The sequence below is a fragment of the Poecilia reticulata genome, chromosome 10 (genome assembly GCF_904066995.2).
Source record: "Poecilia reticulata chromosome 10, P_reticulata-male-v2, whole genome shotgun sequence".
Lineage (NCBI taxonomy): Eukaryota > Metazoa > Chordata > Actinopteri > Cyprinodontiformes > Poeciliidae > Poecilia > Poecilia reticulata.
Genome location: NC_088839.1, coordinates 10,792,296 through 10,809,565, shown reverse-complemented (window position 1 = coordinate 10,809,565; position 17,270 = coordinate 10,792,296). Strand labels below are relative to the sequence as shown.

General features: G+C 39.6%; 2 long non-coding RNA genes across 2 annotated transcripts; one reads left to right on the top strand and one right to left on the bottom strand.

Annotated features, from left to right (window-relative positions):
- Nucleotides 1-12,372: 12,372 nt before the first annotated feature.
- On the bottom strand, nt 12,373-14,024 carry LOC103470895 (uncharacterized). The gene is made up of 3 exons (XR_014089226.1): nt 13,260-14,024; nt 13,010-13,136; nt 12,373-12,851 (listed from the first exon to the last, which is right to left on the bottom strand). It is a non-coding gene; the product is annotated as an uncharacterized LOC103470895 (long non-coding RNA).
- A 535-nt stretch (nt 14,025-14,559) lies between these two features.
- LOC145553169 (uncharacterized) lies at nt 14,560-16,071 on the top strand. Its single transcript, XR_014089426.1, has 2 exons — nt 14,560-14,913; nt 15,730-16,071. It is a non-coding gene; the product is annotated as an uncharacterized LOC145553169 (long non-coding RNA).
- Nucleotides 16,072-17,270: the final 1,199 nt, after the last annotated feature.

Sequence of the window (17,270 nt, the reverse complement as noted above, 5' to 3'; positions counted from 1 at the left end):
TATGATATTGTCAAGTCACAATAACTTTAAAATACTACAGTTTCATAGTTTAAAATAAAACGTATGTAATAAAATACCAATAGAACCATACCGTTTGCTATACCAACTATTTCATGAATGCAACTCAGATTTAATGATCATTTGAAGCAGACCTCACAGACTGCTAAATTGTAACCAGCGCACACTCAGTCTGATTGTATTTTTATTCTCTCCAGGGTCCATTCGAATGGAGTCAGCTGTAAATCTCACGTCTTTTCAACTCTACTTCTTCAGATCCTATTTCGCCGACAACCACGTAGGAAACAGGCAATTTTTATTCTTCAGTCATCTCTATCCCGAACATTTCCGGAAAGCGTTAGACAAAAGAAAAGCAATGATATAGCTGTCAGCTAAGGGCAAAGATGGAAAAATGTTTCTTATTTCCTCAGTGCAATTTTTTTCTCTTGAAGCCATAACAATAGTAAAACTCAAGGAAAAACGATAATACAGGATTCTACATTATTGGATGTGCTGTGTTTGTTCATACTCCCCCCCCCCCCCCAAGACTGCAACTAGAGGCTCAGGGCTTGTTTCTCTCTCGATAGTCAGCATTTCTCACCCGACAATTTATTCCGTCCAAAAGGGTTCATCGAAGGACATTATTAAGTGCGGGACTGTTTCCAGACTGGACTGTGCAGGTCTGTGTAACAGCGAGGGAGTTGACCTTTTAGCAGCAGGGTGAGAGACAAGGTGCTGCCAACATGTGTACGCTGACAGTCTGACTGCGGGGAACCATCTGGAGCTCGATGGGAACCGGTTCTGTCTAAAGCGGGCCGGGCTTTCACCCTCAACATGATGTATGAGGTGGTCACATCAGTCAGGAGACGGGCAGATTTGTGTTAGCATGTGGTGGGGACTGTCAGATGAGGTTCAGAGGACGTCCGATGAAGCGGGAGACAGACAATCAGAGAGGTTTTAAACTGTTTTTACTTTATTCTGTTCCGACTTTGACATTTACTGGCATAGAGCTTCATTTAGAACAACTGAGTACTGCATACCTTTATCAGGAATAAAATGGGTTAAATACATACTAAAGAAACTATTATTATTGTATTATATTATTGAGACTGATCAGATGCTTAAAGCACAAATAACATAGGTAAGTATTTTCCAAACTTCATTGTTTACACAAGTCATGTTAAAGTTATTGCAAAAACAGGTGAATCTCAACACATTGCAATGATAGAGATGTTGATTTATTTTAGTACATCAACTCAAAAGTGTGACTTGTTTATTATTAAGATTCATTCAAGGCAGAGGGATGCATATGTAGGTGTTTATTTGATTTAATTTAGATGATTATGGCTTTATTTCTAATGAAAATTATGTTTCTCAGAAAACTGGGAAATTGTGTAAGATGAATAAAGCGATGTTTTTATTGAATTAATAATTAAAGGGTTTTTTTTAATACAGTGTACTATGATATATGCCCATGTTCAGTGAGGTATATGCACTCATACTTAGTCTGGGCTCCTTTTACACTAATTTGTGCATCAGTGCAGAGCAGCATGTCATGGTGTGGAGGAATCTTAAAATAGTTTTCTTTACCTTCATTTGTATTTCTTGGTCTGGGCTGAGGTGAGTTTGGTGGCCAATCGAGCTGAGTGGTCTTTAAAACTGGAATTGTACTTTTGGCAGTGTGAACAGGTAACACAAAAAAAGACAAGTGTCACTTGTGTAGAGCGGAAAGCAGTAATTTTTCAGGTGGTTGTATTTATGTTGGAGTCATCATTGACTTCACACTAGACCTCAAACAATTGTTATTCTATTTCCTTTCCCGTCTTCTAGAGTCTGGGACTCGGGTCTCTCAATGAAATCCTAATTTTATTTCTAACTTCAAACAGGAAACTTTGGAATGCTGAACAATAGTAAAGTTCTTTTAACCCAGTTTAACCCACATAATGTGACAACATGAGTCTATGTGCTGATACATCTGTGTCTTGAGGCTCTTGAATTGACTCATTTTCATTTGAATCTTTCCCCAAACTCTTGAATGGACTTAGCTTTACAATCTAAGATCTCTGATATCCCAGTTGATTTCTTCCTAACATTTTCCTTCCAGTTAACTTTCTGTAAATACGCTCTCAGTACACTGTGTAAACAGTCAGTTTATTTGGCAGTAGCATTTTATGGTTTTCCCATTATGTGGACATTGACAATGACTGCCTGCTGGACAGCTGTCCGTTCAACAACTTCTGCAGTCTTGACATGACTGTGCAGGCCATAAGATAATTTTCTTCAAAACTGAATTTAGAGTGATCCGTTCGCTGCAAGTGATAATTATTAAAATGTGAAGGATTGAATTCTCAGTGTGTAATAAATAAATTTCACATGTAGTAGTACTTTTTGACTCAAATCACTGAAATAAATAAACTTTTGGGATGATATTTTAATGTTTTGTCTGTGCTTACTCTTGTTTATCTTCGTTGAGATAATAGCTGTAAGCTAACCATCTGAAATGAATGCCAAACTCCTCATTTCAAATCCAAGCCCGCACCCTGAACCATCTTTTTTTCTTTTTTTTTTTTAACGGAGCTGGCATTTGCATTTCCATAAACTAGTAATTTAGAGATCCCAGCCAGAAAACTAAAAAGTCACCACTAGCTGACTGTTAGCAGAGACAAACTTCCTCTCTTATGTCAAGGCCATTCAGATCTCCCATCTGCTCCTGTGTCTTCCGCCTTCCTCCTTCTGCAGCCGAGCCCCCTTTCCTCCTGGCCCATTACATTTCATCATCTCAGTTATCCTTTCTGTCATAAGTGGCCATTGGCTTTTAACAAGACACGGGAGGCCAGCGGAGGAGGCATGGTTAAATGCTCTCTGCCCCACTACTTCCCTCACTCGAACGCAGCGATGATGGAGTCTCATGTCTGGAAGCTTTATTTCCCCTGTGGGCACTCTGGCATATTGTGGGTCATTTGTAGCGCTTAGATGGCTGAGCTGCTGAGCCTATCTTAGACCTACACAGAGCTGCGGCGCTCCACGTGTCGAAGCCTACAGTCAACGCGGCCCAGAATGCATCGGGGTTCCGCCACAGCGACAAAAGCTGTAAAGAAGTGAGCTCTGTTGGCTGCACTTCGCCAGAGTGTAATGCAAAACTCTGAGCATCATTTCAGCCATACGATTTCTTTATGAATGACAACATTATCAGTTGACAGCTCCGCTTGGCCAACCCCCCCACTTAATTACTGTTATTATGCCTCTGCAGCTTTCCTTTCTCACAATGGGCAGTTTTAAAATGATAACTATAGCAGGTTTGCTACTGGTAATTCTTGGCCATTTTAAACACAATAGCTTGCCATCTGCTGAATAAAAATCCTGTCAACAAACTTTGCCCAAACTGCACTTCCAAAGCAACTAAGACGATCCATGTCTTATCGCAGTAGTTCTTGGTGGACTGCTGAACTGCTGTCTTGGACTTTTGAGCTGACATTGCTCATATGAGGACTTAAATGGACAAGCACATACTGCCATTTTGTAGCGCAATTAAGTAATTATGCTTAAAGGAGTTGTTAAAAAATGTTCTCAAGAGAAGTTTGACTTTTCTATTTAACAACTTGACATTGGCCTCTGTCTCTTTAAGAAGCTCCTGCTCTTTCTGACACTCCGCCTTCAGCGCGTTATCACAACATTCCTCCATTTAGCCCCTAAAAGTATTTTGGGGTGTTGTGCTAGGAAGTGGTGTGCATGCTAAACTCAGCAGATGTTTGCTAAATGCTGCTGCTAGTCTGGCGGAGCTTTAAAATAAAAACTATATATATATATATGTTCAATACAGCATACTTGTATGTTTTTTTGATGTACATGAATATAGGTGTGTGGTTGGGGAATACTATAGCTACTGTTCCTCTAAACGTTATTAATGTGCTTTTCTCTCACACACATTTTAATTTTTGGTTTACACTTCTTCTTCATCACAGTCACTAATCCTTGACAATTATGGTTTTATTACTTTGTAATTTTCCGTAGCATGGGAAAAACTCTTTCACAATGGAGTGGGAAAACACTGGTTTAAGAGCCCCCTTAATACTCTGGTACTAATTAGTTTATGACAACAACAAAGTCCATTCAAACAGTCTAATTAATTATGAGCTGAAATCTATTTTTTGCATGAGCTCTCTCCAAAAACATTGCTAGGTTTTAAGAAATTAAACAATTTACTCACAACATTTGAAAATCTCAGAAGGTTAATGGAGCTAAATCTACAGTTTGTGGTGTGGGGTAATGTGGCTCCTAGCAGCTTAAAGTTTGACAAAAAGCAGATTTGGAGCTGAAACTAAAGGTGGCCCATCTGTTGATGTCAGTAAAGTGTAACAAGCAGAGTGAGGGAGGTGGAGGAGTGAATACAAACTGCTTCCTGTCCATTTACAAAGTTCACTGCAGGCATAAAGTAGAAACTAGAGTCATAAAAACGTCTCTGTCTCTAAAGAATGGTCAGCCACCTCTGGCGGTGCATAAGTAATTATTTCAAAGTATCTTTTGTTGTAGAGGAAGTTAGTCAGACGCACTGATTTGCAGAAAGAGAGTAAAACATCACATAAGGGCTCAATAATAAACACATAGGGATATTTTACAATACCTTGCACCTTTATTCATAACTGTCACTGCCACAGATTCTAATAATCCTACTACTAATACTTCTAATTCTCCAGTATGTAAATGTAAGTTGGACAATCACAGCAATTTGGGCCACACTCTTATCCACTTTTGAGAAAACAGACATAAGAAGGCATAGGGCTGTCCCGGAGCTAATCTGTTGTCTCATGAAGTGTGCAATTTAATTATGCTGGTTGATCATATAAAAGCTCAATAAAGTGCATAGAAGGTTTTATTTGTAACAAGGTAAAACCTGAAAACACTCAAGGTGTATAAATGACTGTACAAAGTGCTTTATCCACGATGTGATGTTTCCGTTTTTAAAGAAAAAAGTCAAGATGATTGAAACCAGACTTACAAGAGTGTCAAGTGTCAAAAGCTTTACAGCAAAAAAAAAAAAAAAAATGCATTTATGCTGTGGAGCATTTTTTTTTTATGATTCCTGAACAGTTTCAGCACAGATCTGCTATTTTTGCCTCCTTTTTCTGTGGCTGTTAAGTCACTTGCAGCCGTCAGTATGCTGTCGATCTGCATAACTCTGCACGCCGTGTGTCTGGCAGTGATGCTGAGAGCACTATGGTTTGTGTTCGAGCAGCAACCGCTCCATGAGACTGGTTGCTGTGATTTCAGGCGAGCTGGTTATACAGCCAGAAGCTGCTTCCACACTGAATCCACAAAAAAAAAAACACCCTAATAAAGGGTAATAAGCCACAGAGTTTATCCAGTGCCCAACAGACATCGAGCGTAGAGTGGCAGTGCCACAATTTCTGACAATCTCCACTCTGGTGACGCAACCATAGTCTGTGGCTGCTTCTTGATTTGACTGATTTTTAGAGTTCGATCCACTCTTTTTTTTCACATGGCAGTCATAAAAAAAATAATAAGATGGGTATTTGACATAAAGAATCTACAGCCTTCATCATTTTCATACAAGCTACAACCAGAATACTCCAGGACTCATTAGAGTTCACCTCATGCACAGACCCAGAGGTCTTATTAGTTCCTTTGCGAGTGAAGTCAAATTGGAACAAGTTATACCAGCCCACCTTCCAGCACACATTCCCTTTTCAGAGGTTTCAGCTGGATACAGGTCTCTGATCTGAAAGCCTGAATTTGGCTGCAGATGAATGCAAAACTGCTGCATAATGCAGAGCATTGGCCGCTTGTAGCCGAAAGTGGACTTTAGACAGTTTTGTCGAGAGCAAATGGAGTGCAGGTGGGCGTTTGCGTTAGAGACAGAAAATTGCTCGACGACCAACGTGTGCAGTAACACGTCCTGCCCGTTTTGCATTTGTTCAGCAAAGTGCGTCTGCTTTAAACGCCTCACAGACACAAAAGGCGTCTGCAGAACCTGCCTGACGGAGAGTAAAATGTAATTCACAGGGACCCTTAATGGTCACTTGATAACACGCAAACAGTGGGCGGACGACAATAGCCGCTGTCAGAAGACGGGACGGGACGGCTTCCCGGTCTGAACGCGGGCCGTATATTCTCAGCAGTGCGTGCTGTCATTTAGCGCTGCAAAACATTTTTTTAAACTGCCGTTCTGCACCACAAAGCAGGCAGTCAACTCCCCTCTCAGTCAAGTCATTCTCCGAGTGTCGTGTCAGTTGGTTGTGAATGGGAGATAATTAGAAGCTGCATCCTTTTATGCCGGGGATCACTATAGAGACCCAACAAGTGGCAGGATAGACTCAGCGCCGTCAGACAGATCTGTCACCCTCACTCTCCCTACCAGCGCCATGGGCTGTGTCGGTACGCGCACGCTTTGTGCGTCTGCGAGCGAGCGTTGTGCTGTGAAGAGGTTATTTGTGGCAGACTACTGTGGGGCCTTTGTTTCCCTCATCTCTGCGCTTCTGACAGAGGGAGGAAAGAACTCAAGCACACTGTGCCTTTGATCACACGCTGGAACAGCTTCATACAGATAGAGGTGGGGAGTGAGATGGAGTGATGGAAAAGTGAAAGAGTTGGAGAGCAGAGGTGGAACAGAGGATGGTTTTGGTGGCGCAGCCAAAAGGATAGACTGAGAAGTGGGGTGGGGAGGGTGTGAAGGCAAGCTTTTGTGTAGTAAGAAAAGCTCAGTTTCTTGAATAATAAATCAGTGATTGGGGAATATATAACAGTGCAGCGTGTGTGACTGTTGGTGTAAAGTGCAAAGTTAAGAAAGTTTAGTTCAGTTTTGTGGCAGAATTAACCAGCGTTCCGTCTGGTCTTCCAAGGATTTATTTATGCCACATGTGAGATAAAACACATTTAAAAAGAGGCCAGATAAACTTATTCAAAGTACAGTAATAGCTCTTTGTCATGAATGTCATTGTCATAACCCTAGAATGTATGAAAAAATAAATGTATCTATAGATTATTATGAATTATTATTGGTGTTTCCGCTCTGGACATGGACACTCTTATCATTTAAAATAATTTTCAACAATTTTTGAGGAGAGTCTGTCCGTCCGTGTCTAGAATGTGAACACATTTATTCTCTCCCATTCTTTCTTTCCCTTTTGAGTTTTAGAAAGCCTTGCAATGTACTCACAATATATCACCTTAACTTTAAAAAAACAAAATCTGTCTTCACACATGCAGCTACTGGCTATAAAAAAAAACACATCTTACTCCTGCTGACAATATTTTCATGTTCAGGAGTTGGGAGGCTGGCTTTGGGTCTTTTTTATGACTTGTTAATAATTTGGCTCGTGCCATGCTGTCTTTGTGATTCCTGCCGTATGCGTGCTAAATTACAAAAAAAGAAATATGTTCTCCTCCTCCATAAACTTAGCACTTTGTTTTAAAATTGAATGTCTAGTGTGTGAGCAGCACTCGTTATCTTGCCAAATACAACAGCGTTATCAAGTCGCTCTGTACAGCAGTGTAATGCAAAGCCTCTAAGTTGTTTCTTCAATATGGTATAGTATTTTTTTTCCCCTCCAAACAGGTGTAATGATGTGGAAACAAAACACGTTCTTGAATAACTCGGTGCATTTATTTAACGTAGCACATCAGGTACAACTTACCGACCGAGCCGTTACTCTCTAACGTCATCTCTCTATAACTCTTGCTACCGTTTCTCATTTATTCTTGTCAGCGGCTCCACCTAGTGGCGTGGAGTAATATTACACAACACAACACCAGGTACCAAATATGCACCCAGAAGAAAGAATTTTAAGTAGTTGGAGTATCTTTGCGTCTCCGTGGCTTAGTTCACTGAAAGACGTCATGCCGCCCGGCTGCCGCTGAATTAGAGCTTCATTTAAACGTCCCCAAGTCGTTCTGCCTATATTTTATTGTGATGTGTAATTTTAGTTTTGCAAAAATATTCCTTTCGTCATTGACTTCCAGACAAAAGCCAAGCGTGATTTTAAGCTATCGCTGCAGCAGTCTGTTCTCCTGTTAGCTGCATCGTTTAAACTGACTGACCTTAATGCAGAAAACAGTGTTTCTCCTTTTGCTGCTGCGCCACGGCCAGAGCGACTCACAAATTGAAAATGGCTGGAGAATATGTACATTCGGCTGTGTTCGTGTTAATGAATCATGACGGCTCTGTCAACAACCTGCTGAAAGCTATTTTTCTTCTTTTCGGTCTCAGCCATCTGTGCGGTGTTAGTTTTATTTTCACTTTGGACTCCTATAGTTAAATTTAGCTGGAGGGTTATACAAAGACAAGCAGCTACTAATGAAATGGGGTGAAAAAGTGTCCGAGGGTTTTGTTGGTGAGTACAACTTCTCAGTTTTAGCAAAGAAAACAAATCCTGTCCACACACACATCCAAAATGAATAAATAAAAAATGCGCAGTATATTAGCATACTTTCCCCCTCAGTTTTGACCTTTTCGTCTTGTTATTGATTATTCTCTATATTTGTGTTCTTGTCTGTATCAGATGCTAAGTATTTGAATATAATTAATCGCTTTCAGGAGCCAATGGAAACTGTGATGCTAAATTATATCAAAGGAAAAACTAATTTGACTTCCTCTTTAACTTATTACAACAGGAAATAAGCTTTAAATTCAAAACAAATTTCAGAAGTAGCATTTATACATTTCTGCACACATTTTCACCCTTTAAAATGTACTCTTTAATTTTAACTAAATACCTATATTGTTCATTTAATATTACACATACACATAGCATTTGTTACAAAAAAAACAAGAGCATAACTAAAATTAATAAAACTAATCTCTTTCTGTGCCGGGCCGAAGGGGGTTCCTAAAGTGTTTATAATCGAATTTGTGTGATATGTGTAGGTGGGCACTGAAATAGTATTTGTGTTATTACTTCAGCTCCAACAGGCACACAGGCAGCAACTCAGCTGGGATCAGACCTGATAGTCCATAAAGATGTTTCACTTCACGTGTAATTTCATTATAACAATAATTAGAGTAAAGCACCCAACTGAACCACATATAGAACGGGGTTTACAAGTTTCGAATGTCAGAAATGCTTTGAAATAAAGCACTAAATAACATATAATTAGAAACAGGAAGACAGTTTTCCATTTCGGAATGGAATTTAGTTTATATTTAATCAAGTCAGGTTTACATTCAAAGCAAATTAGGAGTTTGTAATCTTTTGGTGAAGATTTAACATGCTCCACTCCGAATATTTTTAAACTGGCTAAACGACTTCTCAAAAAATCTTGAAGGTGCATGAATTTTTTTGCCTACATTTATTAAACTTTATCCCTATCTTAACAGTGCCTGAGAGAAAATATTCCTACTTTCCCCTCAGGCTGCTAAGCAGATATCAGATATCTTCAAGTCTAACTTGGTAAGTTTGTTGCCTGATGGAGTCTTTTTTTTTTTTTTTTTTTTTTTTTACACAGTTAGTTTTGTGTGAAGGAAGTGTGACCTGTCTATGGCTCATGCTGCCAGATAAAGGTATAACACGTCTTTTTCCGGAATGCCTTAGCGGCTCTTGGCTGAGAGTACTCCAAGAACAGCAACACTTTTTTGTTACATAAGAGATGTATAATTGAGACAAATTTGCAAGTCTTCGTCGGAGTGCTAAGTACCAATGTGATCCAGCGCCAATGTGGAAAAATCGTACATTCCTTTGGGAACAGTTTTGGCGTGGCTTATTCTGCAGCTTTACACTCGTCCAATAATATAATAGTAATGTTGTGCACTGCATTTGTGATTTGTGTAAAACTGAAGACATTAGGTATGAAAACCTAACAGTTATGAAAGCTACACTTAAGTGAGCAACGCGAATAATCTTACATTTTTCAAAAACGAACTTAATTTTTTAATGGTGAATGAGATTCCTTATGGTTCCAAGTTGAAAACTATCTTTTCCACAAGTGATGTAGACACTAATTATATAATAATAATAATAATAATACATTTTATTTCAAAGGCGCCTTTCTGGCACTCAAGGACACCGTACAATAGTAAAAAAAACTGTGACAGAAACAAATAAAATGTAACAAGTAAAAGTAGATAAAAATAAATAAAAACAAAACAATATAGACATGGCCTTCCTAAGAAAGACACAAGATGAGCGACTCATTCCTTAATCCTGTTCTATCAACTCCATGCACAGTTTTGTCTTTCCTCTTAAGTTTTTTACCTGAATTCAACAGAATATTTCCAGCCCCTTGCTACGCATTCGACAGATAAATTCCCAAAGTAGCCGCCTTAACTTCCTCGGAGTATTTTCGACCAAGTATTCTGTGTTAGAAGCAAACAGAGTGAACAAGCCAAGCAAGAGTAAAACAAGAGGGAAGGGAACTAATTACTTTTATAGCCAAACAGATTCCTGCAGGATCTCAAAAGCCAGAATTCATTAGGAGAAACGACAAAACCAGCAGACAATTTGTTCCGAGGTGTTTGGAATCAAATTGCCAATGAATTGTCGCTGGATACAACAGGCGAGAGGTCTAATTTTTTTTTTCTTTCTCTGAGATTCTTCGCAGTCGCTGACAGATGGAAACCAGCCCACGCCAGATCAGACAATCCTCAAGTCAGATCACTCCCACTGTTTCCAGCAATGACAGGAAGCACACAGTGATGACAACCGGTTTTAAATATGACAAGCTTTTGTCCTACTTCGGATGAGATGAAAGCGTTCACTGTAGCGCAGTGTAAATAGTGCAGAAATTATTTAGAAACACGGCGCTTTTTCCTCACAGAAAACCAAAGCAGGATTAATGCTGGAGTCTTTTGAAGTTCAGCACAGATGAAAATGTATTTTTTGTTTTTTTCCCCCCATCTGTGTCAGTGGGGAAACAGCTAAAGTGCTGTGTTGTTTTCCTAACCTCGTTATTGCTTGGGGAGCCCACGGGCCCCGCGCAGGGAGGATTTATTTCACTAATATTGATTACGCTAATTACACATTACTGATTATGTGCTAAAAACGGTGAATGGTCATGCATCTTTCTTTGTCAAAACAATGGAACTGAATTTATGTTCAATAAAACACATTATTTAATCTGGACACACTATCAAATTATACATCAGGGGAATTTATGCACAAAACAATCCAAAGGTCTGCTACTACCGTGGAAAAAAAGATGTCTGCTCTCTTCATAACAGCATAAAAAAAAAATCTCATCCTGCACAACCTTTTAGATGAGTTTAACCTGACAAGTCTGAATGTCTACTAGGAAACATTATATTGAGTTTAAGGGCTCCAAAAGGTGCCCGATCGCATTATCTAAAGGGTTAAGATGCAGAATCTCAATGACTACAATTAAGTCGATGTTATGATCATTTATATCTGCTACGTCTGCAAATTCCCAGACAAAATGAAGCTTAGAAGACAGAGTGTAGTCCTGGGATCAATGTGCCAGAGTGCTGATTGTCTGCTTCTTACATTAGCCATAAAGTGAAATGAAAGATGGGCCGGGCTTAACGATGTGCTGGCGCTCACACTGAGCCTGACAGGAGGCTCTTTTAAAACATGCCCAAGCTTTTCGTTTGACATGACAATTGTAAAAATGCACCTATAAATAGAGTTTGTCACCACCTCTCTTTGTTCTGTTGAACAAGTAAGCACAAAGTAAATCTACGTGCAAGGACGTCACATTTTTACTTTTTGGTTAATTGTTTGATACTCATGGCAGAAAATAGCATACTTTACGTACTACATTTATTATGGAAGCATTATTAAATTTTGTAAATATATATAATTTCACGTGGACCATATAAAGGTCTAGGCGATGAGTTTAAAATTCAAACTGAAATGTCTTTAGTGAACGGACCTATGGCTGCTCTGAGAGGGTGTCTGGTGTCTGTCTCTCATCAGCCTGATCACTCGTATGTCACAAGCATACCTGGAAGGCAGATTAACAAAGCATTTATTTTGCAGTAACATTTACATGTAATTTAATATCTTCATTCCTCCAGTTAGCATTTTACTAAATGTTTTACTCACTTTTGGGTGTCAATGAGCCGAAATAGTTTCTGGTGCGGCAAGTCCAGTTGGTCCCGGAGGCTCTGGGATGTTGATAAATACGTGAGAGATTACACCCGCTGCACCTGAGTGTCTCTGTCACCAGGAGGTAATACCTATCAATATTCAGGACCTTCCGAGCCCTCTTGTGGATGCCAGCACCTGTAAGATGATTTCCACAAGCTTGGCAGAACACCATGACCTTCCACTTATGGTAGGGCATCCATACCAGGAGCCTGGTATAGATGTGAAAAAAACCTCTCAGGTGTTGGCACCTGATGGTAAATGAGGGCCGGTGCAGGAGGCTCGTACCACAGATTTAAATCTGGGCACAGTTTACCAGATTTAAAGAGGGTATTTGAGATCCATCTTTGATCCTACATAGGGATGGTTTTTCTCATTTCACTCGGCAACCAGAAAGAAGCTGAATCACCACCTGCAGCTGGTTTTAACAGTGACGTTGAAGACTCTTCCTAAAAACAACAGAACATAAATATGTTTGAAAAGATATCTTGGAACTGCATTACTTTAATGAATATACACTGCTGTACTCACAGCTGCAACTGTCTCGCTGGAGTGTGTCTGTGAGGATGGAGCAACACTAGGGTTCCTCACAGAGGGTGGAGATGGACTTAAGCTCCTCACAGAGGATAGAGATGGACTTGGGCTCCTCACAGAGGATAGAGATGGACTTGGGCTCCTCACAGAGGATAGAGATGGACTTGGGCTCCTCACAGAGGATGGAAAGGGACTTGGTGTCTTCCGGGCCACCAAGTTGGGCTTCATTGAATCCGAAAGAGAACCTCCAAAATGGGACTTAGTGAACTGAAATGAGAAATGTACAATCATGTGAAGTAAATACGTTATAAATCACTACATCAAAAATAATCACAAGAAAATGTTTTGTTCAAAAACTATTATAGTTTGTTGCCAAGACAGAATCAATAATATAAAGTATTGAGCAAACAAACAAGGACATTTACCCTTGACAAAGATGGAGGGGACCTCAGGAAACAGCGGGTGGCTGTTGCTGTATCACCAGAAGTAGATTGTGAAGCCACAGACTGGGGGGGTCAAAGAAGGAGGTGCAGAAGGAGGCTGCAGTGCAGGCTACCAAAACAAAGATATTTTAAGTGTAAAAGTCACCATTCACCAGAATTGCAAGAGACAAGACATAGCTTCAAATTTGACTAAGAAGTGATTGTTATTAGATATTATTTTAAACCAGCTTACTTTAACAGTGTGAAAGCCACAGTCACAAGTGACAGACGCTTCTAAAAGGGTGGTCTGTCCCTGAACTTGCATGGGACATTTTTCTATCTGAAACAGTGTAACATAATCTTATTAATGACAGCTACTCAAGTCTGTCCCTTTTTATAAACATATCTACACACACAAGTGAATGAAACAGTGACTTCACTTTACCTTCTGATAGATATCATGCCATTTCTTCTGCCTTGTGGCTGGTCTATTCCCGGCATTGGAAGGCCAAACCCCAGTGCTGGCAAATGCCTTAAGCCTTGCCATCCACTCCCCATCCCCCATTACTTTGTGGCTCTTTGGCTTTGTGCTCACTTGAAGGTAACATTGGGAATTAGCAGAATCAAATTCCATAAATAATGATGCACTTTGTGCACAACTAACAATGGGTATGACATAAAAGCATTTAAAAGTAAAATCAAAGCCATAGTTTTCTGTGCTCATTATGATGAGGTAAAAAAAAGCTATCAACCTCGATCGATTGAGGTTGGGCTATATATAGGTTGATATCTATGTATACATTTACATTTTAACTTAAAATGTTACTACTATATTATAAAATAAAATGTGTAATTACTCTTTCACGCAGAACATGACATCATTATGTCGCCCTTTTATATAAAGCACAACATATATTATTTTAGCTGATGTAAAATTATAAATACGAAATCTGTTTGAACGACAACAGACAATAAACAACATTAATAGGTACTCACAGTAAGATCGTTTAGGTCGAGAGATCAATGATACACAGTAAAAATGCCAGTGTTGAATTAACACCCAAAAGTGTCTAAATGTGTCCAAGTCAGCTGGTGTTAAATTCAACAATACAGAGTGTCACATTAACCTTACAATGTGACATATGTTATATTTGTCACATTTTGTCACATTTGTCACATATTAAAAAAACATATTTTAATATGTTAAAATATATTAAAAGTAACACCAGTGTAGTGTTGATTACAAAACATAACGTGGTGTTAAAAAAGTAAATAATTAACTCCACAAGGTGCCAATATCAATTAAATCCAGTGGAAAATATTCAAAACAATACACAGAAATGGAAAGCTTAACTTTTCTTAAACTCATTTCAGTATTATAGACCAATGTTAATTTAACAAAAATTGGTGTCAGTCTTTTAACACTTTCAAAAGTGTTACTTTAACACTTGCTGACTTGGACACATATAGACACTTTTGGGTGTTAATTCAACACTGGCATTTTTACTGTGTATGATGACGAATCCTTCTTCAACGAAGCTAGGCTACTGACATCGGACTTTTAGAATCTTCCAACGGTTGTTACTTTTAAAAATAAAATCCAAAATTTTTTTTGCTTGTGGTGGGGGAGGGAGGCAGGAGGTTGTCTGGGGGATCACGGTGATTGGCCATGTTCCATTGTGAACTCGAACTTTGACAGGTTCGCATGTCGCCACGGTGATTGGCCGATTTCCATTGTGAACTCGAACATTGATAGGTTCGCATGTCGCCACGGTGATTGGCCAATTTCCATTGTGAGCTCGGACATTGATAGGCTCGGTCCATTATGAGCCGGTACGACATTGGCTAAGCCGTTCAACGTGAGAATGGAGAGGGGCAAGGCCATTGGAGGAGAAACAACGACTTATGTGAGCGAAGTTTGGTTGCCCCAAACTGAAGCGTCTATTCTATGTGCCTTACAATGCAGTGTGCCTTATATATGAAAAAAAGTTTTATAATAGGCCATTCATTGAAGGTGCGCCTTATAGTCCGGTGCGCCTTATAGTACGGAAAATATGGTAGTTGATGTTTTTTTAAAGATTTTATTTTTGTTAAATACAATTTTCCACCTACGGCTAATGATAACATTTATGATTAGAGTATTACATACATACGAGCAATAAAAATGCTTTTATTGCAGAAATGTGGGTTAAAACAATGTTTAATACCTGCTTAAAGGTTGATATTTTCTGAACAAGTATGCAAAAATGTTTAATATGACCTTACTTTCAAAAATGAAAAAAGCTAAATTTATCAAAACGATGATTCAGCAAATATATAATCCGGTACACAGTTCTTAAACATAGCATACAGCTGAAATGAAAAATAAGTAGATAAGATATGAAGACAAGAGTGACACAATTTAAATAATACTGAACTCCTTAAGTTCTAAGATGAAATATGTGATCTTAGTGGCTACATTGTTTCAAGTTTGCTTCATCTTTGTTTAATATTTGTTTATCTTTGTTATTATCCTTCTAAAACCTTGAAATGACCGTCGGGTCACTTATACGTTGAAATCATTGAACCTCTCTTTTTTTACCACGACTCTGGATACGCAACATAATGGACGTGTTTATTATTAATAACAGTGTCGTTCTACGTTTTCTTTTATGTTTTAATTGCTAATTCAACTCTTATCTCCAACATATATGCATCTCTCTCTCTTTTTTTTTTGTCTGCAGCTGTTCATCTTCTCAAACATGCAGTTTCCACACAATGTGCCCAATTATCGGCTTTCATCATCTAAAAACAGCTTTGTGTCCAGCAACTCTGATCACAATCCTGCAGGCATGTCACTTCTTTTGAATCCCTTTGACACACAACATTGTTTCTGTTTGAACATCTATAATTAGTCTCCAGGTGGGGGCCGTCGCTGTGCATGGCCCAGAGTTGAGAGCGGGGGGCGGGAGAGAAATGTCCAAATCTTTCAGAAACAAGCTGTTTAGTAATGGTGTACAACTCTGAACAAAAATCAAGAGGTGCAAAGTGTTTTAAAATGTAAATAAAAGTCTTTATATATGTGACCAGCAGGTGGAGATCTTTTTAAAAGTGACAAGATGCACCCGAACACAGACTTATCAGTGCACAATATTTTATTAAGCAATTCTTTAAAACATTTCTTTTTAAAAATGAGGCTTCAGGCCTACTACTCGGTCCCTGGAACAAAAGGAACACAAAAGGAAAAAAGGACGGACAAGTTCAGTTATTCCAAACATGCAAAAGAAATTAGTAAAACAAAAAGAAACCATGCAATGCAAAAGAAAATAATAAACAAAAAGAAAACAAATTAGTACTGCAGTAACACAACAAAGCGGTAAAAGAAAATGCTTCAAACAGTGGAACAAATTGTTGTCATCCGCTTCCAAATGCCCTTCGATGGGGCCAGAGGAGTAACGCCCCGCCCACACAGCCTGCCCAATCCGCAACCGGTCTAGTTGAGAGCGGCCCAAACAAACAACGGGAAGACAAGACAGCAGAGCGTCCAAAGCGCTGCAGCTCCAAACAATCAGTTGCCTGAAACAGAAAACCCATTAACAGTGGACCCAGATAAAAGAAGTCAAAAGCTTCTAAATAGCAGGTAGCTTACCCAGGGGTGGAAAGACAGCCTAACCTGGGAGGAAGCGGGTCAGCAGGTGAGGACCAGATGGAAGCCGCACGCCACAGCAACCTCCAGCTGCAGCCATCAGAGCAACACTGCAGAAACGCATGATAGGTGTAGCACCCAAAAACCAACCATGATCCCAGCCACGGATAGCGAAACTGGCACTTATGATCGCAGACGAGTCGACCAAACCCACAAGCTGACATGTAGCCGCCGACCGTAGCAACAGTGGGAGAAACAAAGACGCACGCATCCTGCAGCGCTGTTATTGTCTCTTACTCTGCAGTTCTGGAGTCACAATGTCTGGGTTCATGAGCGCCCCCAGCGATGAGGCACGAGAACTGCCTGCCTCACCTCGAATCTGTTCTGTGCTTTTCTGATCGCTCCTTAGCACACGAAACATGCTACATACACAGTTGGTGACAATAAAAACACAATACATTAAATACATAAGCTAAATTATGGAAAATCAGTTCATATATTAAATGTTTTTAACCGTTTTATTGGTGACGTGCAGACAGGAGGAGCATGCTCTCAGAGTGGCAACCGGTGCAGTTAGCGAGAGGTTGCGCAATCCCAAGTGAGGCTCAGCTCGCTGCTGCCTCACCGGCTTCGCTTCTA